The sequence below is a fragment of the Lucilia sericata genome, unplaced genomic scaffold, assembly GCF_015586225.1.
Source record: "Lucilia sericata isolate MDLA Ls3-8-SP2 unplaced genomic scaffold, ASM1558622v1 Contig000452F_arrow, whole genome shotgun sequence".
NCBI lineage: Eukaryota > Metazoa > Arthropoda > Insecta > Diptera > Calliphoridae > Lucilia > Lucilia sericata.
Genome location: NW_023994467.1, coordinates 200,352 through 223,039, shown reverse-complemented (window position 1 = coordinate 223,039; position 22,688 = coordinate 200,352). Strand labels below are relative to the sequence as shown.

Here is a 22,688-nt window from a genome sequence, read left to right as displayed (position 1 = left end):
GTCTGTCAACCAAATGATGGACAAAATCATTTGATTTGGATTTTTCAAAGTTTGTTGGTTAAATATAATGCCATAAAGTAATTAACCATGTAAATTATATTGATTAGTGTTATACTAATGCAAAATATATTCGCCGGCATTAAAATTAGTCAAATATCAAAGAAATTTATCAATATTTGCAAAAATTTATCAAAAATTACAAGGAAAATAAGTAAAAATAAGAAAATGTGTCAAAGTGATGTATATTTTGTCGCAAAATATCCGTTATTCGGATATTTTTAATAATAATTAGAAATTATATGTTATATTTATACATCTGAACTAAATAGACATTTATTAAAGCCATATATATATTTATTTTTCTTAAAAGTTTGTTTTTATTGTCAAAAATATTATAAACAAAAATATGAAATTAAGAAAACCGAATCAACGAATATTTTATCCTAATTGTACGCAACACTAACACATAAAATGACAGCCATATTGTACAGTGCTGCCAACTTAAACATAAATCAGCACAATAGTTAATATACGTTTATTATTTGTTTATGAATATCACAATTTTATTAATAGTTTTTAAGGCTAAAGTGTGCTTTAACTATTGAGTGCATTAAAAGCAAAATAAGATTTTTTTATAAATACAAGCGTAAATGCATTACTGTTAAATGTTAATATTTATAAACAAAATGTAATCAATGTACATAAGAATGATAATTTCTTCACATAGAAACAAAATTTCAAATTTAAATGTACAAAAAAATATGAAACAAGATGAACTTATTTACTTTCATTGTTATGCATTCTAGAAAATTATTTAGGGTGTACGTTGTTTTTGTAAATTATGCTCTTGCAAGTTGTGTTTGCAATTTCTTTAACAAAGCGACATCAACCTGCTTTGTTGAATACTGTCAAGCAACTAAATAAAATATTTGTATTTTTGATGCTCTTGTTTAGAAGTTCGTATGCGATCGTGTTGTGTACATGTAATTTGCCGAAAATCTTCGTTGTCAGAATAATACTAGCGCCGACGTCTGATGTAAATACACTATTAGTACCCACATACACACATACTTTCTTCAGAAACCATAGCACACAACAACAATATACTCTCCCACTCTCATATAAGCAAGAGAAAAAAGGAATACAAAAACCAAGTGCTCAGCCAAAAACATAAGTAACAAAACAAAAGTAGTAAAGGTTATACTAAACCATTTAAGTAAAAATCATTTTATAACTGTTATTCTGAGTGATTTATTTTAAAAAACAAAAATAAATCACAATTCAATCACTTTGAATTTGTGGCCCAGTTATTTTCAGTCTCTGGTATAAAATAAAGCTACCATATTCATGAATATTAGTCCCACATTTCCTTTTAAATTTTAAAACTTCAAATAAATAAAAAATATTTTATTTCAAATAAAAAATATCTAACACAAAAAAAAATATATTTTAATAAAAAAGAGCGGTGTTTTTTCGAACTGCGTACTATTCCGTATATACGCAAAGAATGGTTAAAGGTACATACATACACTCCCGCTCACTTAAATAGGTTCACTGTTTTGTTCACGTGGATATTTAAAAAATATAATGCCCCGATCCATACCGACAGGTCTGTAAATGGATGGATTCGATGACAGAATGTAAAAATTTTGGAATAGCCTCCATAATCTTCTCACCTATTTATTATTGAAAGTGTTTCGGATATTCTCTCTCGTAGGTCGGGCAGACAGTATGACACAAAAGAAGCCTAAATTGAAGGAACTAAAAAGGCTTGGGCCGAAATTTTCTTGTCATTACTTAAGAATCTTAATAACTCTTTTTCACCTCGAATTTTCGAAGTTATCTCAAGTATCGGCGGACATGTTTCTTACTAAATCTTTTCTAAAACCTTGTAAAAATATTTATAAAAATAAAGAAGTTTATTGAAAAATGCATTTTGTTGTTGTTTTTGTAAATTAAAGATGATGAACCTATTCAAATGAGCCAAAAAAATATTGTTCAAAAACATAGTGTTTTAGAAAAAAATTTTTAAAAATCGGTTATTAAGTATTGTACTAATGTTTGTCTATCAAGTGATATACAGTATTGTTCGAAACCTAAGCAACTTTTTTTGGCATTGTATACAAAGTGCTATATTTTCCATTTTAATTGATTTATTCAAAATTATATAATTGATCATAATAATATTATGTGTCTACATTATAATAACAACAACAAAAGTTCAAATCCATTTCGCTATGAGTTACAAGTAAATAATAACTGAATTAACTCCAATTAACTCCATAAATAGCTGTTCGAAACATAAGCAACTTTTTGATCTTCTTATGAAAATCTTTGATCCCTTTGAGTTCCAAACACCTTTATGGAATAGATTAGTTACTAGTGTAGTTCGTAACGAATCCCAATCGGATTTTAAGCTATTCGCCCCTGCAATGTTTTCTAAAACGGCGAGTTCCTAAGAGATTTGAGTCAGGAAATTTTGATGAGCAATCAAAGAGTTTGGGTCCTATTACCCGATAACAACTCTTAGATCAACTTTGCCAAAGGTTTTGGTTCATTATCATGCTGAAAATCGCAATAAAGTAAGTTGTTCTGTTCAATGTACTTAATCCTATTGTTCATTTTGTTGGCCAAAAATGTCCCAGAAAGTAAAACAATCCAATTTTATTTGTATCTCAACATCAGGACAAAAAGCCTAACGGAAGGAACTATGATCCAAAATGAATCCTTTAATTTAGAAAAGATTTAGCTCTGAATATTAAACTCTTATTTTTTATACTTAACATCCGTTTGTAACACATTAAAGTATTGGTCGTAGGCCCACAAAAGTATAAACATATGTATGCATATTCTGGGCCCTTATTAAATTCTAAGACGATCAAGCTATGTGCCTCTGTCTGTCTGTTAAAAGCACCGTTCGAAGAGTTAATGTAACCCCTATACAAATGTTCTCCCGGAATACTGTTTTAACATTCATAACTTTGTTGTTGTTGTAACATCTAAAACTATACAATAATCTAGTTGGTACAAAAAATTAAACTTCAAACATCTGCATTCTTGTCAAAAAAATTAAATTTAAACAACCTTCTATATTTCAAATCATGATATGTAGTATACTAACCTTAACTGTTTCATATATTATATAAAATATATATAAATGGGTTTTTAGAAATTATTTGTGTTTTTAATCAAAAACTAAAAACTCAATAATAATATTAAATATTTTGAAAATTAATATGTATACATCAACATCTAGTTCAAAAGAAGTATCAAAATCAAACCCAGTTTCCTTGTCATCCACAGACAAACCGAAGCATTTCGGTACGGTTAATCAAAAGTTGTGATAAATTAAAATTACAATTGTGGAAGTTTGCTGACTGATTCTGACGAGATATGAATATACGCTCAAAATTAGGCTTGTCAGACGTACTGTTTTCAGCAGTACGCGTACTTTTATTTCGTAATTGTACTTTTAACTGCATAACCCCTAAAGAAGTACGCAAATGCGCTTCTTTTTAAGCGCTTTGGCGACACATCAAATTGTTTGACTCAAACGGTAAGTTTTTTGATTGTGTTACCCAGCAGTTCGGGCGGACAGTCCCGAACTCCCTATTTAGCCTACCACATAGGGTTACCCCTAGCCACCGACTGTCCAGGTGACTAGCTATTTTAACATGTGCTTGTCCTATGAGGAAGTCAATCGTCACCCCATAGGTTACAAAGAGACAGAAAAGTGTTTTTTAAGTATCCCCTCTCTCGCTTACAAAGGGGACACTAAAGTGACGATTACCTTCACCCTCGTTTACAAAGAGTACATCCGTGACGAAAGACGAATTAGAGCCCACCAGGTGGTTTAACATAAGTGGAAATCACTGTCTTTTTCCTATGCATTGACTCTTTGTCGAACTGCAGGCTAGTAAAAAAAAACTCACACTGTAATAAAGTATATTTACTTTATTAATGGGGTTTTATTATTTTATAAATTTTATTTAAATTATAACCGGGTCAAATCAAGGCCAGTGTTCGTCCACAGTTTTGCTAGTCACAGTAGCCTTAAGGTCTTCCTGCGACTGAACAATTATTAAGTTATTAATTTTATTAAAATTTAAATAAAACAATCCGCTTTATGTTTTAATGTCTTTATTGTTCAAGCATTGCTTCATGAATGACAAAAATTTGCATGTGCAATGACCTTATTTGATTTTAGTAAAATCATACGGTCGTCTAGTACATAGATAATGAAAATAATACAAAAACAAATCAATACAAATAATAATGAGTGTGAGAGCGAATGATCAATCATACTCTTTTAGTGATGAACATTAAGCTTTGGTTATTGATTACAGAATTATTATGGTTGCATTGTTAGGGTGTCCGGTACATAAATAAAAACAAAACAAATAGTCAGTAGCAATAGTTAACAAAAGAATTAGATTTAAATTTAAGTAGTTAAACAATATAACAATGATTGTATGATTAATAAAATTAGTTCAAATGATTTTAGATTTTAATAATAAAATAATATTTCATTATAATGATATGTAATCCAGGCTGCTACAACACCGCATATATACATGTGAGTTTTTTTCACTAACACAATCAAAAAACTTACCGTTTGAGTCAAACAAATTTGATGTGTGGCCGTGTCGCTTTAGTATTTGTACTTCTTTTTGTACTTTTTTGTATTTTAACATAATTTTACCAAAGTGTAAACAAATCGTTAGCTTAGTACGCAAACGTGACAAGTCCTCTTTTGTAAATTTTATAGGATCAGTTGCGAAACAATTTAAAAATAATGCTGTTGAATACTTATGTCGGGTTTTTAGGACTTAGCACGTTTTCTATTTCAGATTTTTTTTTTTTTTTGCTGGACTAAGCACATTTTCTTATAACTTTTTCTTTACGTACAGGTTCTATTTTGAAGATAAATTGATATAATTTTACACAAATGTTTTGCTGTGTCTTTCGGACGAAGTGTAGATTCACGATTTCTTATGATCCCCATACAAGTGGCTCCTCGGAAAAGGGATTAAACTGAAATAAATATGATGAGTAGCTAGTAATCCTGATCAAATTTGGACCCAGTTATTTTTTGGTATTCAAAAATTATATAGTAAAGAATGGCGGACATCGGGCTTTATTTGATCCTAGCCCCCATATAAGATCCCCTTCAGCAAATGATTTTAATGCTCATAAATGCATTAAACATATCAGTAATGCTTCGAAATTCTATATAGACAAAACTTTAATGAACATAAATCGCTACACTAATTTTTATAAGTATCGGTTCATATTTGACCATCGCTCCCATATAAAGTACTCTTGAAAAAATTACTTTAACGCTTATAACTATATTTAAAATAGCAGAATAGTGATGAAATCAGGGATCGTAAATAATTATTATCTTTGAATTTTTAAAGAAAAAAATCAAATATAAGAAATTATAGGAGAACAACTTTAAAGATACCATTTTTATTGTTTTGAGCTATATTTTTATAAAACACTATGCTTTTTAAATTTTTGATTTTTATTTTTTTGGCAAAAAATAATAATTATTTTCTGATTTTTATTTTTTTTGGGCAGAAATAAAAATCAAAAAATGATTTTTATTTTTTTTGGCAGAAATAATAATTATTGTTCGATTTTTATATTTTTGGCAGAAATAAAAATCATTGCTCGTTCGTCAGTGTCTTTGTTTGTTTAATTTTTTGTTCACTACTTTATTTTAAGATCAAATAATATAAAATACAGATTTAATTAGTTATACATTTTATTATTTATAAAATTGTTTGTTTACTTTTTTGTTATAAGTTCACAAAATATAAAATACATGTTTATTTTAGGACATATTGTCTTATTTAGCTAATTGAAAATGTATAATTACAAGAAAAATAAGTATAGCTCTTCTTCTTTATATTAGTCAACGTAATTTGTATTTTAGCTTGAAACAAACAAACAAATAAAGAAACAATTTTATAAACAATAAAATGTATAACTTAATAAATCTATATTTTATATTACTTTATCTTAAAATAAAATAATGAACAAACAGGCAGACTAACGAACAAACAATTAAACAAACAAACAAACAAAGACACTGACGAACGAACAAATAAACAAACTAACGAACAAGCAAAGAAATTATTTAAGATCAAATAAACAAATAAGCAAAGAAAAATATCAAGCGAATTAACAAACAAATGAATAAACAAAAATGATATTACCTTGATGATTTTTATTTCTGCCAAAAATATAAAAATCAAAAAATAATTATTATTACTGCCCAAAAAAAATAAAAATAATTTTTTGATTTTTATTTCTGCCCAAAAAAATAAAAATCAGAAAATAATTATTTTTTCCACCAAAAAAAAATAAAAATCCAAAATAATTATTATTTTTTGAGTTTTATTATAAAAATCATAACGGTTACGGTCCCTGGATGAAATCCGACATAAACAAGATTTATGGGACCACAAAAACTATTTATGACATTTTTATGGGCGTTTTACCCAACGCCCATTGATTTTAAAGCGCACAACTGGCTTAAAATAACAATATAGTGATGCAATTCAACTTAAACAAGTTTTAAAGGAACAAAAATTTCTTTACTAACTACTATGAGATTCGGTCCACAATTTACGCTATTCTCTATATCATCCCTCTTAAATAAAATCAGTTTTTTGTCAATATTTACATGTTTTATTTTATTTTAAAAATATATTCCATGATTTCGTACTCAATCGAAGATTATACAAACTATAACTATTTTCTAGACGTTGATGTACAAAATGTTTGATATTTCTTTTTACATGACTAATTAATGCCTTTATAATAGCAAATTGAAAGGACATAGCACTTTTTCTTTGTATATTTTTATTGTTTTGAGGACTTAGCACGTTTGCATACCACCGAAAAAATACATGTTTATAGTAAAAATAAGGTAATTTCTTGATTGTAACATGTATATTTCAAGATATACTACCATTCTGCATTAAAATCTCAATTTCTATAAAAAGTGGACTTGTTACGTTTGCGTAATAAGCTAACGAAATAGTCTATAAAATCGCTATTTAAGGACCTAATATATAATTCTCATCCATTTAAAAATGGATTTATTGAACTTAAAAAGGTAAGTTCGTCTATAAGAGCTTTGGAAGCCTTTGCCATGTGTAAAGTTATTAAAATTTGATTTAGAAATCTCTGTACTGAAAGTTTTTATTGAATTTTCGACATAAAAAAGTCTGCAAATCTAAGGGATATGTTTAAATGTTAAAATGTCTGTAACGTTCCGTCATGTACCATTTCGATGGTATTATCCAGCCCCAAAAAAAAAAAAAAAAACGAAATTTGCAACGAGAGAGTACAGAAAGATAAAAATGACAGTTCGTTGATAGAATACATAAATTATTTTGATAGTTTAGGATCTTCTTTTTTCCTAAACACAGATATTTACACAAAAAATCCTTTAAAAACTTAAGGAATAAAAAAAATAATGGAAATTCCTGTCGAGGCACAAGTTGAGGTTATGATAAATATTTAATTGGGTATGAGGGCATTATAATGGGAAAAATTTAATTGAATATGATGAAGAATAGTATACAGTTTATGAAAAACTACTAAATCATAAGGAAACTTAAAAAATAGGGTCAAAACAGGTCAAAAATATACGACTTTTAAAATGGATGATCACTTAACTCTTAAAAATATCTCTAAAAACTTAGTCCCATGACCATTTTATGTTACCGCCAAGCTAGAAAAGTTTTTAGTTTTAGAGGGTTTTTTGTATAAATATTTGAGTCTAGGAAATATGAACTATTAAAAGAATTTATGTTTACGGTTAATATTGAAGCGTTTTTAACGATTTGTTGAAATGTATGAGGGAAATTCTCTTTTTAATTTAGATTTTGGGGTTAAAAAAAGTATGAAATTTTTTTAATAGCACATCAATGATGTTTTGCGTGGACATTTTCTAACAACTTAGAAGTACAATTATCTTCTCGTGAATAATTTTTAGCAAAAGCCACCAAAGTTATAGCGGTTTAAAGTTAGGTTAGGTTAGGTATTCAGGCTGCAAAGACGCACACTTGGGTCCTGTTGGTCCCTTTGTGATACCTGTAAAGATAGTAAAATATAAAAGAAAGAGAGTAGAGGGTAGTAGAAGATAGTTTAGGATTAAGTCATAGAAGAGAAGTTGAAGTGGAGGAGAAGATTGAGAGGTCTGTCCTTGTGGACTGGTGAGTGCCTTAATTATGGCTTGGTGGTCCTAAAACCAGTTACTGTGCCTGATTCTTCCTCCTCTTCGTCTTGACAACTTCTACAGAAGTCGTTGTGGGGAATTCCAAGTCGTTGTGTGGTTTCCCAATAAGATATGCCCCGTAATGACAGCAACAAGGTTGCTGATATGAGGGCGGTTTAGTTGCAGAAGATATGACGTGCGTTTACTGTCCAAATTTGGCCATATCTTCCTGGTATTGATACAAGTTGGTTCATTTCGCCATCTTGTCTGAGAAATTTCATAGAACTTTCCATCTATTATGGTCTTGCAAGCTTTTAGCGGTATTCCGCAAAACATGTCTATGTCCCTGTCGGACATTGAGGCTCCTAGTTTCGCTAATTCATCAGCGATATAGTTGCCAGTCAAATCCCCGTGTCCCCGTACCCATTTGAGCACGATTATTGAATGTCTCGCCATCCTGTTTAAGAATGCCCGGCATTCCTGGACTAGTTTAGATGTAGTATATACACCAATCAGGGATTTGATAGCAGCTTGGCTATCGGTACAAATTTGAATATCTCTGTTTGATATTCTGTAGCACCAAAGCCAATTTGCTGCTCTTTTTATGGCTGATAGTTCAGCCTGTAGTGGACTACAATTATTCTGTATCCTAAAGCTTATTTTGGTTCCAAATTCAGGGATGAAAATGCCACCTCCCACTCGTTCCCCTTTTTTAGAACCATCTGTATATACTAGGAGGGTTCTTGGGGAACTATTCTCCTCCAGTGAAGAGTTTTCGGATATTGTGTATCAGAAGTCCCTGTGGAGGAAAGGTTTGGGTGTGCAGTAATCAATATTGTCCGGGAGGAAAGATGTTTCCTCGATAATGGCCGCATGGCCGTATGGCCTGTGTGTCCAAGCATTTATGGCATCGAGTCTGAGGGCAGTGATGAGTGCCAGTTTTCTGGCTATCAGATCCGTTGGGATCCAATTAAGCATTGCGAATAGAGATTTGGTGGAAGTTGTTCTCAGTGCTCCTGTTATAAGGATTGCTATCCTTCTTAGTACCTTATCAAGAAGTATTCAATTGGAGTTGTTGTCCAGTGCTTTCCACCAGACAACAGCCCCGTACAAGAGAATAGGTTTAATAACCGCTTCATGGATCCAATTTACCAGTTTGGGATTTAGTCCCCATCTTTTGCCTATGGCCTTCTTGCAAATGTACATTGCCATTAAGGCTTTATTTACCCTGGCTGTGATGTTCTCTTTCCATGATAGTTTACTATCAAGTATCACCCCTAGGTATTTCGCACTGTTCGAAAGTGAGAGTACGACTCCGTTTAGTCGAGGTAGGGTAAAATTTTCGATCTTGTATTTCCTGGTGTAGAGTACAAGTTCGGTTTTACTAGGGTTTACGCTCAAACCACTATCAACGCTCCATTTACTTAGTAGATTGAGTGCTGATTCGAGTCTTTGAGATATCGTATTCAGATGGAAACCTGATACTGCTACCGCAACGTCATCCGCGTATGCGACAGTCTTGTATCTTTGGGTGTCCAATTTCATTAGTAGGCTGTTTATGGCCACATTCCATAAAAGTGGTGATAGGACTCCACCTTGAAGTGTACCCCTGATTGCCATTCTTTGAATACATGCCATTCCCATGTTAGAACGGATAATCCTATATTGAAGAAGATCTTTTATGAATTTAATCACTGATGTCTCAATACCGAGCTCTTCTAGAGCTGGTATGATGATGTCGGGTTTGACGTTGTTAAAGGCTCCTTCTATGTCCAGAAAGGCCACTAACGTGTATTCACCAAATTCCAAGGACTTTTCTATATGTCCCACTAATGAGTGTAGGGCCGTCTCAACTGATTTGCCTTTGGTGTAGGCATGTTGTGAGGGAGATAGGAGCATAGGATCTATTGACGATCTTATGTGGACGTCAATGATTCTCTCTAGAGTTTTAAGCAGAAACGATGATAGAATTATGGGCCTATAATCCTTTGCCTTAGTATGCGTTGTTTTTCCTCCTTTGGGGATAAACGTCACATTGCATTTGGTCCATTGTTCTGGTACGTAAGACCATGTAAGACAGGCTTGAAATATTTCAAGTAGCCATGGTATAACTTTTTATATTGCAGGTCAGCTGGAATTATGCCGTCCGGACCCGGTGACTTATATGGGTTAAAGCTGTTTATTGCCCATTTTATCATTCCCTCGTCTATAGTGATTCCGATCGGGGTTTGACAATACGTTTGTGGTCTTTCCATTGTAGTATCCAATGGTAAGTTACCTGGAAAATGAGTGTCCATTAATTCCTGTAGGGATTCTTGTCCACTCGTTGTCCACTCACCGTCTTGCTTTTGGATGTTGCCTTGAACGGTTTGTGATTTAGACAGGATTTTGCATAAACGACTTGTCTCTGAAGAGCTTTCGATGCTACCACAGAAGCTTCTCCATGAGCAGCGTTTAGCATTCCTAACCTAATTCTTAAATTTATTCAATGAGGCTTTATATGTGAACCATTCACCTGATCTTTTGGCCTCATTGAAAAGTTTGCGACATCTATTCCTAGTATTCGCTACTTCCGAGGACCACCAAGGAGGTTTACTTTTACCCTTTGGTATCGAAGGTTTGCATGTTCTTCTTGTTGCTTGATTAAGAGAGCGTGTAAGGTTGTCTACAGCTCTGTCAATATCTGCTGTATTGTTTATTTCCGGCGTATTTTGAAGAAGACTTGTCAGGATTCGATTTTGTTCTTCCGAACAAAAAGCAGCCGAAGCTGCTTTAGAGTGGTGATGGTTAAAGTTAATAGTTTAAAAAAATTCCCAAAATTACGTTTTTACCTGAAACTCCAAAATATAAGCGTGGACATAATTCACAACGAAGTACCCAAAATATAAATTAATTTAACCCAAATATTTTAAATATTCGTGGATAAATTCGCTTTTTAAGAGTTTTTTTCAACCTCTTCAAAAAATATTTTTTTTATAAAACTAAGTCACATTTGTTTATAATCTATTTAACATGATGTATTAATATATTAATTTACAATCATTAACTAAAAAAATTATGCATTTATGTGTGATAGATTAAAAACTATGAGGTTTGAATTTAGTTATGCATATATTCGAATGCATTTTTAAAAATTGCATTAAATCCAAAATGGCTGTATTTTTTCGAACGGCTTATAGATTTTGCTATAGACCTCATTAGTTGCAACCTAAAAGAATATAATTTTATTAATTTTAATTAGCGGGAAGGGTGTGCTCCATTAGTTTTTCTTAAAAGAAAAAGACTGCGTTTTCTGCACACGAGAAACTTTGATGCAAATATTTTTGTAGTTAGCCACTAACTGCTTGTTTATAATAATCTTCTTCGATTTTGGTATAAGCATCATTGTCAGCTACCGATTAATGTTAAGTGTTACCACTTTTAATTAGCGGTTTAGGTGTGCTTCTTCGAATTATCTTGTAACTCAAGAAACACCGCGTTTTCGGCGAAAGAGAAATTTTGATGAAATTTCTTTTGCAGTTAACATATCCCAGCTTATCTACAATTAACTGCTTTTATCATTTTTAAATTTAAATGAATTATTAACGCAAAAAACCGTTAAAATAAAAATCTGTTCGGTTAATTTAAATTTTGTAAAGAATTTATATATTTACATGAATGAATTTTTTACACTTTTTTAACGCAAAAACGCAGTTTTTTCGAACGGCTTATCGATTTGCGTATTAGCATCATTGTCAGCTACCAGTTGATGTATAATGTCCACAATTTAAATTAGCGGCTTAGGTGTGCTTCATCGATTTTTGTGGTGAAAGAAACCCCGCGTATTCAGTCCACGAAAGGCCTTGATTGAATTTTTTGATGCAAACCAATTCTTTCCATATAAAGATTGATTAATGGTAAAATTCAGAATTTAAAATTTGTTTATAATGAGGAAATTCGCTAAAGTAAAAAATGAAAAATTTGCAATTTTTTTGTATTCGCTCTAAAATCTTTGCATGCTAATATTTTATCGCGGCTTTATGATTTCAACATGTAAAATTTAAAAGTATTTCGATCACGCGAAATATTGTGGGTATATTGAAGTTACACTGTTAGTGTGCTTCGCGAAAAAGCCTTTTTTTTCGAAACTTTCACGTTTGTTTTTCCAATATTTAAGCTTCCCGCAGTGATACCTTTTAGAGCACATTTTGAGCACGACGCGTAATTATAATGTCTACTTTTTTTCATTTATACATTTTGCATAACCGAGGAGCCGCAAATATTCTATTCAAAAAACTGCAATTTTTGTAAAATTGTATAACTTTGGTTTCAAAACATTGCGACCACGTAATTTTTTACTTATAAATGGCACAACAATTAAATATGGACTATAGTCATTCAACATGTGTATACAGCTTACATTAGCAAAATTGACTTTCTAAGTTGTAAGCCGCCATCATAATATCAAAAAGTTGTAAAAAAAAAACTACTTGGTTTCAATCACTTTTTTGAGAAATTTTAACTTTGAGTGTTTATTTCTCCAACATGGAACTACTTACGACCACACAATTTTATGGACGTATTCTTTGAAGTCTTGTAAATAAAAATTCGTCATCACTTAATTTTCAAAATATTAAACGAAAGAAATATTAAATATTTCTTAAGGCCCAACTATAATGTGCATAAGCTTGCTTAAGGTAATGTAAAAATCGAACGAAAAGTCTCTCAAATGCTTAAGAAAATCCGAGGAAACTTTTAGGTGGCTATAATGTACTTACGTGCATTCAAAACAATTTAGCTCCATTTACACATTTATGTGACACACGTAAAAAAAATACATATTTCAAAATATGTTATTGAAATAAATTAATTTTCTTGTAGCTTTCCATTTTTTCTTTATTTTATTTGTGTATAATAAACAAACAATTGATTCCGTACGTAATGTGCTGTCAGTATCGCTCTTTGCTTAAACAAATAAAATTTGACGAAACTTGACGAAACTCTCTTAAGTACATTATAGTTTGTCACATACATTTTATATGTGTTCGCACAGTTGCTTAAGCTGACTTCAGTTTGTTTAAGCATATTATAGTTAGGCCTTTAAAATCTAAAACAAAAAAAGAATTTCCCATAAATACTTTTCTAAAGAACATAATTTGTATAAATAATTTTGAAAACTGAGTTGTTGGCTTCTTTAAGGATATTAACCTGGAGCCACCACCTTTTTTAAAAAAGGTTTAACTAGCATAATCTATACACTTTAAATAATAGAATATGAATGATTTTTTGTTGTAAAATTACAAATAAAGTATTTGCCTTTAATTCGAAGCAAACATACTTAAATTTTCAGTATGTCTAAATAAATATGATTATGTTTGTATGTATGTTATAAAATAATAATACACGAATATTATAAAATGATTTGTAATTGGATTAATTTTAATTTTATTTGTCATCAATTGGTTTTCACATGAGTTTGTTGTGCAAAATCATAACAATGTCAATCTGGCGTTTTTAGGTCAATTTAATTGAAATATTTCGAAAATAAACATTTGTACTTTTTTTACTCAATAATGCTTTTTTAATTACGATGTACGTTTTTTGCCGATAACAAATCTGGCAAGCCTTCTCAAAATACACACTTGGACGAACACTTTCACATTTAAACATCCATGCAAATTCTCAAAATACACACTTGGACGAACACTTTCACATTTAAACATCCATGCAAATTCGTGCCCAAACTCAACTTTTGGTCCACGGAATTTATAGCTTATGTTCTTCTCATATCACAATATCAAAAATTACGAAAAGTTACTTTTTTATACCCTCTACCACCAGTGGTGATATATGGTATAAATAACCATTTCATTCCGTGTATAACACCAAAAAATATTCATCTGAGACCCAACAAAGTATATATATTCTCGATCCTTATGAAATTCTGAGTCGATTTAGCTATGTCTGTCCGACCGTCCGTCCATCTGTCTGCGTAAAACACGCTCACGTTATAACGAAGCAATGGAAATTCACGAAATTTGGTTTGGTATTGAAAATCAGCAAAATCGGCCCAAAGGTTCAGAGATATGAGTAAAAATTTCAGAAAGAATCTAGCTTTTTCAACTGGTTTTTTGTATTTTTTACAAAAGCTACTGCAGATAAACTAATGAATTTTTGAAGATATATGGCTTTATATACAAGGATTAACTATGTGGAAAATCGGACCATAATTTTATATACCAACCAAAAATAGGTCTAAAAGGGGGTTAAAAAAGTTGTTTTATTTTACAAAAAACTATTCCAACAGACTGGGTTTGAACCTAGACCCTTGCAGATGCCGGTTCTATGTCCTGACCACAGCACCATTCATTACACTTGACTTTCTTTGTTAACTGGTGGTTTTTACATAAAAGATTTTCACTGCTAACGTGCGATCAAAAAAATGCGCACGTAACTGCTTATTTTTTTTGCAATTCAGCAAGATCAGTGTTGACAAAAGTGGAGGATAAGTGGTTCGAATCTAGGTCAACTCAGTCTTTTTATTCAAAATATTTCAATTTTTTAAGAAACAAAATTAATTGTCGTAAAATTTATAAATACTTTTGTAATTCCTCTTCAAAAAATTAGATTTTTGAAAGGAAATCTTCTGTATCTTTTCAAAATATGATTATTATAACCTCCACCACCATCTGGAGCATGTTTGTTATTCTGGGTGTAAAACTGAGAAATATTAATCTAAGACCCAACAAGGTATAGACATATGAATATTGTGAGTCCTTATAAAATTTTGAGTCGATTTAGCTATGTACGTTTGAATAAATAGTGTTTAACCCATTCGTTCCCACTGTACTCGCTTGGGTACAAAAAAACAACCGGTTTTATAATGCTAGATTATACATATTACTGATTTTTTTTGTAAAATTTGATTTTTGGAACATTACTTTAGGATCTAAAGAGTAAATGTACCGAATTATAAAGTCATAAAAACATAACGGTAAATTTTAAATATTTTTTTTTTGTCAACAGAGTTTTTCAATTTTTCGATTTTTTGCACCTTTTATTGCAATTTGATGTCAAACTCTTTCATTTTGAGTTGAATGGATTAAAATTTTACTAAAAAATAAAGTAAACAGATCAGCCCCTTAGGATTTTGTTAAAAAATAATTAAGAATTAGTTTTTAAGTTAATTTTTATAAGCTTAAATATTGGTGTACTCGCTTGGGTACAATGGGAGTACCCATGCCTATTTTTCATTTATATTAATTATCTATTAAGGATGTTTATATCCTTTTTGGTAAATAATTTAGAAGGCTTGTAGGTGCTAGGTCTTTGTAATAAAATCAGTTCACATTTAGATTTTTCCATTATTTTTCCAAATATTGATTGATTGATTCGATTTTTTATGTAGGAAAGTACCAAAATATTAAAAAAATAATAAAAATTGCTTTTAAATTTTAATTTTTTAATTAATTTTTTTTTTTCAATACATGGGCCAAATCAGATATCGCACTTCCTTCAATTTGGAAAATACAGCAAAAATAAAACGAAGTTCTTCCAAAAGAATTACATTTTTCTGTCGAAATGATGTTAAATGACTTTCGAAGAAGCGAAAATAATTATTTTTTTTATCTTACATTTTTATGAGTTAAAACATATTATTTTTGGGCTTTTATGTTAAATGTGTCTATTTCTCTTATTAATGTTAATATTATTTATATCAAATTAGTAATATTCTATAATACTACAATTTCAATTCAATATAGCTTCCGAAAAATAACATAAAATTTACTTCTTGAGAATGTCTTCAAAAGTAGTGAAATTGGAATCAATTCACTGTTTTGTTTACATTCAAATTAATTTTTTGCAAAAAATAATGGACTAATTAGTAATATTAAAATTTTAAATAATAACATGATGTCTTGGGTATCACTAATGAGACAAAAATTAGCGCAATACCTAATAGCGGATTTTTAATAATTTTTTTCTAACATACTACGTTTTTTAGCTATATTTTATTGGCTCACTTGATTAGGTTCAATCAGAATAAAATCAGTTTACTGCTGGCAGTGAGTAAAATCCATTCATATTCTAGTGCCTGTGAATATAGACAATATATTTTTTAACAAATAGGTTGCGGTAAGCCATTAACTAAAGAATAAAATGGCAAAATTCAAGCGTTTTTGGAAGCTGTCCAAAATCGCAGGAATTTGCAAAAAAAAATTGGCCAAATTCCGAATGTTATCCGCAATTTTATAAGAAAACTGTTTGAATATTAGGAAAACATAAATGGAACTGCATATAGAGTCAAAACAAAAGCGGATAGAAGAGATTTCATAAAATTTGCCTCCAAGTCAAGTGATTCTGTAGCAAAAATTAGAGAAAAAGTGGGTGTTACAGCAAGCCTAGCTATAGTAAAACGAATTGTAAGAAGGGCCAAGGCTTTAGAAATATTAAAAAATTAATTAAAGCCACTCCTATTGCCAGTCGTAAAGAGAAATCCTCTTCAGTTTGCACGTGAACACATGGTTATAAAAAGCTATATCAACATCTTGTTTTTTCGGATGAAAAAATTTTTAATTTAGAAGGTCCAGATCGATATAATCATTATTTTTATGATGTTTGAAAGGAAGAGCTCTACCTGAGTCGTTTGCGTAGCTGTTTAGGATGTGGGATGTAGTGGGGGCAATTTCGTATTATGAAACATGTGAGCTTAAATTTCGTTCATCTAGTAAGAATTGTAATAATTGTAATGCCATGCTGGAAACAGCTTTTTTTACATTTTCGGATATCTTTGAACCATTGCCGTGGATATTTCAAAAATATAATGCCCCGATCCATACCGCTAGGGCTGTAAAAGGGTGGATTCGAAGCGAGAATGTAAAAATTTTGGAGTGGCCTCCATAATCTTCTCATCTATTTATTATTGAAAAGGTTTCGGATATTCTTTCTCGTGATGTGTATAGGTCGGGCAGACAGTATGACACAAAAGAAGCCTAAATTGAAGGAACTAAAGAGGCTTGGACCGAAATTTCCTTACCATTACTTAAGAATCTTTAATAACTCTTTATCACCTCGAATTTTCGGAGTTATATCAAGTAACGGCGGATATGTTCCTTAGTAAATCTTTTCTAAAACCTTGTAAAAATGTTTATAAAAATAAAAAAATTTCATGAAAAATGTTGTTGTTTTTGTCAATTAAAGATGACAAACCTATTCAAATGAGCCAAAAAAAATATTGTTCAAAATTTTAGAAAAAAAATTATTAAAAATAGGTTTTAAGTATTGCACTAATTTTTGTCTCACTAGTGATACCTAAGACATCATGTTATTATTTAAAATTTTAATATAACCAATTAGTCTATTATTTTTTGCAAAAAATTTATTTGAATGTAAACAAAACAGTGAACCTATTTAAGTGAGCGGCAGTGTATACATAGATTTTGGTACTAGGATAAACAATGGAGAAAGTCTTAAAAATCGGATCACATGTTTTTACAAACAAAATTATATAAAAAGTTTTGTAATACATAATTTCCATTTTCACACAGATACACAACATTTATCATAGTTTAACATTTGTTAAATTTGGTACATTATGTCTGTTAAGCGTTAGTTCCGTTTTACATGGTATATTTAAAGCCGCAATGAAAATGAGGCATATTATGCTGAATTGAAATCCATCGTTACAATTTGATGATTTATATAACATATTTATGGTGGAGGGTATTTAAGATTCGGCACAGCCGAATATAGCACTCTAACTTGTTTTTTAAATATATGTTCTGGATTGCTTGGAGTGTTGCCATTAAGCAAGGCATACACGATACAACCGCTGATCATTGTGAGAAGGTTGTTTACGAAATTGTAAAGTGTGTAGGGTTGCTATAACAAGTTGTGAGTTGGTTGTACGAAAGATCAAAATGTTTTGATATTTTTGCAAGTTCAACAAACGGGTCGCAACGTAAAAATGCTTGTCGTACAACATTTTTTAATTTTAGAGCTTGATTACAATTGGAACCACAACCGCTGTCGGCAATGAGTTTTCATACATTTTGTATGAAGAGCAAAATATCGTCTAGTAATTGGCGATATTGTGGTTGAGATAGTTTCTCAACCTCTCGATCCTCTCGATCCTCTCGATCCTCTCATTTTTCTCTTATTTTCATATTGTAGCGTTGCCATATGTTCATAATATTTTGCTAAATATCTTGCAAAATTGCAAACACAGGGTTGTTATAATGTGCATTTTTCGCCATGTGTTATTATTAACAGAAGATATTAAATGAAAATAATAAAAATTAAAATGCGAAAACATATTGTTTTGTTTCTTTTATTTTATTCTGAATAATTTTTTAACCATACCCTTTTTTTTAAATAATTATAATTTTAAACAAAAACATGATTTTGCTTTGAGTTTTCTAATAAACGTCAGAAAATGTGGTCTGTCGACAGTCGCTTAATTTTAATTCGTCGCTCGCTCATTTTTGGGTGGTTTGTCGACAGCGGTTCCAATTGTAATTAAGCTGTTATCTTCATTTTGTGGTGACTGCAAAGCAAGTTACATAGTGTGTGCGTAAAAAAAACAATTAAAAAAAATTAAAAATTCAGTTGAAATGCGTGGTTTTACTTTATAGAATTAATAAAATTTTTATTTATTATAAATAAAAGAAAAATATTATTAATTGAATATTCTTCAGGCTCGTGTTCGAGTCCCACTTGGGGATAAGTTATTTTCCAAATTGTAATGATATTTTTAATTATAAGAATAATGAAAGTTTAATTTTTCGGACACAACAGCAGCATGGAATGCATTTTACGGCTCCTCATCACCAATCGTCTTATGTCATATGCTATGTCACTTGTAAACATCATCTATTTAACTCACAAGTTAATGATGTTTACAAGTGATGATATGTCTTCACAAGAAGATTGCTAATGAGGAGCCGTAGCTGGCCCGAAAATGCATTCCATTCTGCTGTTGTGTGTGAAAAATTAAATTTTCAGTATTCTTATAATTAAAAATATCATTACAATTTGGAAAATAACTTATCCCCAAGTGGGACTAGAACTCGAGTCTGAAGAATATTCAATTAACAATATTAATATCACAGTTCGAAGAAATCAATAAACTTAATAAAAAGAAAAATTGTATAATTAAATTGCAATTATACGCACACGCTACCACCTTCACTCAAAAATTATTTTTACAAAATAAAGTTGTATTCAGAGATTGTTTTCAAAATTGTAACATTTGTGTGCAATATACGCAACTTAATGGTAAGCGAAGTTGTTTAAAAGGCATCGTGTATGCCTTGCATTAAGAAAATAAATTCACTTTTAATAATTATTACCATTTTTTTCTAATTTTTGCCAAAAAATCGATTTGAAACCATAGTGCAATGTCAAGAAAGCATGCTAAGGCATGGTAAAAATATCAAGGTGGTGTCATTCTCTCTTTTTGTCGCCATATTAACCTTCTGACGTTTGCTGGTATTTTATAAAATCGAGCTACCATACTCATTCCAAAAATACTACATATTTTGTTTATTGAAAAGTCAAATATAAAATAATTTCTCACAGAATTTTTTTAAAAATATAAAAAATAAAATCAAAGGAATTAAATAATATTAAAAAAAAGAAAAAAAGATAGCGCTAAATATCTACGATGATTTACATGGCCACCAAAATGATTTAAAGCTACAAGAGACTAGTGCTTAATGTAATTACCAGTTTTAAGGGCCAGCTACCAACATGCCAACATATTTATCGACCGAAGCCGCTAAGCCGCATCACTTAAATATATAATTTAACCCTTAATCACAGTACACTGGCCTGCGGACAACTGTTTCCAGTTGTATCAGAATTCTGAAAAATTTAGGTTTTAAGTCTAGTGAAATCTGTTGCACTTCAGGAGCCCCTTATAACCAATATGTACATAATTATCTGTGTATATAGTATGTAATACCCTGCATAAATTATTAGTATACATTTGGAGTACATGATCCGTTTATTTGTTTTTTTTTTATAACAACATGGTCCACAGACATACGGACATGTCTGTAGGGCAATTTCGTGTCAAGTGACCCAACTCAAAAAATCGATTTGGATGAAATTTGCACCAAGGTTAGTACTATCGGATAGTAGGCCAGACACAAATTTTCAGCTCTATCGGTCAAGAACTGTCCATTATACATTTACCCCCTTATTCATAAACAACATTTTATTTTATAAAAGGTTTATAAAACAAAATTTTCATACGAAATTTGATTTATAAATCGTTTATAAAATAAAATTGTGTTTATGAATAAGGGGGTAATTTAATTTCTATAAATTACACATAAAAATACAAAAGCCTTAAAATTGTTTCCCCTTTAACGCATGTGACAACGACTTTTTTATGTTTACAAAAAACAAATTTCAGAAAATACCAGCAAACTTCAAAAAAATTGTTTGTGAGAGCGGAATGACACTACCTTCATATTTTTATCATGTGCTAAGGTATATTCGTCTTCGCAAATAGAGTTCTCGTTAAGTTATGTATGCACCAAGGTTAGTAATAATTTGTGCTACTTTTATAATCAATTTTAAACATATACTGTTTATACCATAAACTACTATAGTACAGAGGGAATTATATATTTTTGCTAATATTTTTACTTCCCTTATCGATTTAGCGATGTCCGTGTGACCTTAAAAAAGTCACTAAAAATATAGGTCGCATTTTCAAGAAAATTTAATGGAATTTGGCACAAATATTTTTTTGAAGTCCAATATTATGCGTGTTGCAATTTATTGAAATTGATTGATTATCACGCTTTTTAAAGGTTGATCCCGATCATTAATTTTATTGTAATGAATTTGAGATTTATTATTTAAAAGTTTAAAATTTAAACTTTAAATTAAGAAATGTTGGTAGAAAATAGTGATTCGGAAGAAATATTCTAGTATTTTTAATGACTTTTCAAAATGTAGGTAAATATAGACATCCACTTTTAGATAAAAATTTTTCAGTTCGATTTTTAAAGTTAATGTTCTAAAAATCATATTATATATTTTAAGTGACAAGTGAAAATTAACTTTATGGTCCCGTGACATTTAACTGTGCTTTTTTGCCGAGTAAGTAACATGAAAAATATCAATCCAATTTTATGACCAGTATTTTAAGTCCCCGACCTAATAATTTAATTTATACTCACTTAAAGTGACTGTAAATATGACCGTCAGAACCCATTTATATTTAACAATCAGCAGAACTAAGAATTTCCGTTTGTGTTCCCCTTATGATTTTTTATTGTTATACCCACCACCACCATCAGTGGTTTTAGAGGGTATATACATATAAGTTTGTAATTCCAAGTGACGAATTTACGCAACCAATTTTCGTCAAGCAGTTCTTATTGATGAACGAAATTTGTAGTTTGTCCCAATTGTTCGTATACGTATTTTTTGAAATTGAATTTTTTTTTTGGAGAGAATGAAGAAATAGCTATCTGAACTCCTTTGGACAATTTTTGCTAGGACCAATGGGTGAAAAGTTACACTCATTTGAATAAAACCCTGTATGACCAATATGTCCAACTTTGACCCCCTCTAAGTCCGGCAGTTCTTGGCCGAAAGAGCTGTAAATTCCGGCCTACTATCCCATAGTACTAACCAAATTTCATCCTAATCGGAAGACATCGATTTTTAAAGTTGGGTCACTTGACACGAAATTCCCCATAAATAACGTGCAATTATCCTAAAGGTTGTGGTGTAAAAATACAGTCAATTTAAAATAACAATTCGCAGTAAGTAAAACTTGATTGTGTTTCAAACGACGAATGTAGGCAACAAATTTTTGTGGACGAATTAGTCGTACAGAACGAAATTGGTCGTTCGTTCCAATTGTGCGTATAACATTCGTTTCAATGTAATATAGTTTCAATGTAATATAGTAATTCGCGTGTTGTGAAATTTGTTGATGGAATTTTGTAAACATTGAACAGCTGTTGTATACTAAATTAACTATTGTGAATGCAGCTGTTGTATACTAAATTAACTATTGTGAATGAATTTTTCACGGCAAGTTCATGAAGCAATTTTCCCTTCAAGGGAAATAAAAAATTCAAGGGTACAAAAATTTCACTTCTATTGGCGATAGAGATGATTTTGTACTTTCCAAAAAGAAAAATTGTCGACGTGAATACATTTAATATTTAGACCTCGTGTTTAAATCGCATTGAACTAACTGAAGGTAGACCTTATTCTCAAATTTTGGCCACGAAATATTCTTCATACTGAATTTTTCTGATTATACTTACTAGGGTTGTCATTCGAATAAAAATTATTCGATTAATCGAGTATTCGAATAATATTTGAATGTTACTTTTTACGAATATTTTATTACACATAGTATTGAAAATATGTCAATATTTTGTAAAACAAATCTTAATATAAGCAATAAGTAAAACAGATAAACAATAATTAATTTGGT

At 30.6% G+C, this 22,688-nt stretch overlaps 1 protein-coding gene across 1 annotated transcript in view; it reads left to right on the top strand.

Moving 5' to 3' along the window:
- Positions 1 to 22,688, top strand: part of LOC119605018 (maternal effect protein staufen-like) — a 296,685-nt gene that overhangs the window by 76,597 nt on the left and 197,400 nt on the right. The window lies entirely within an intron of this gene.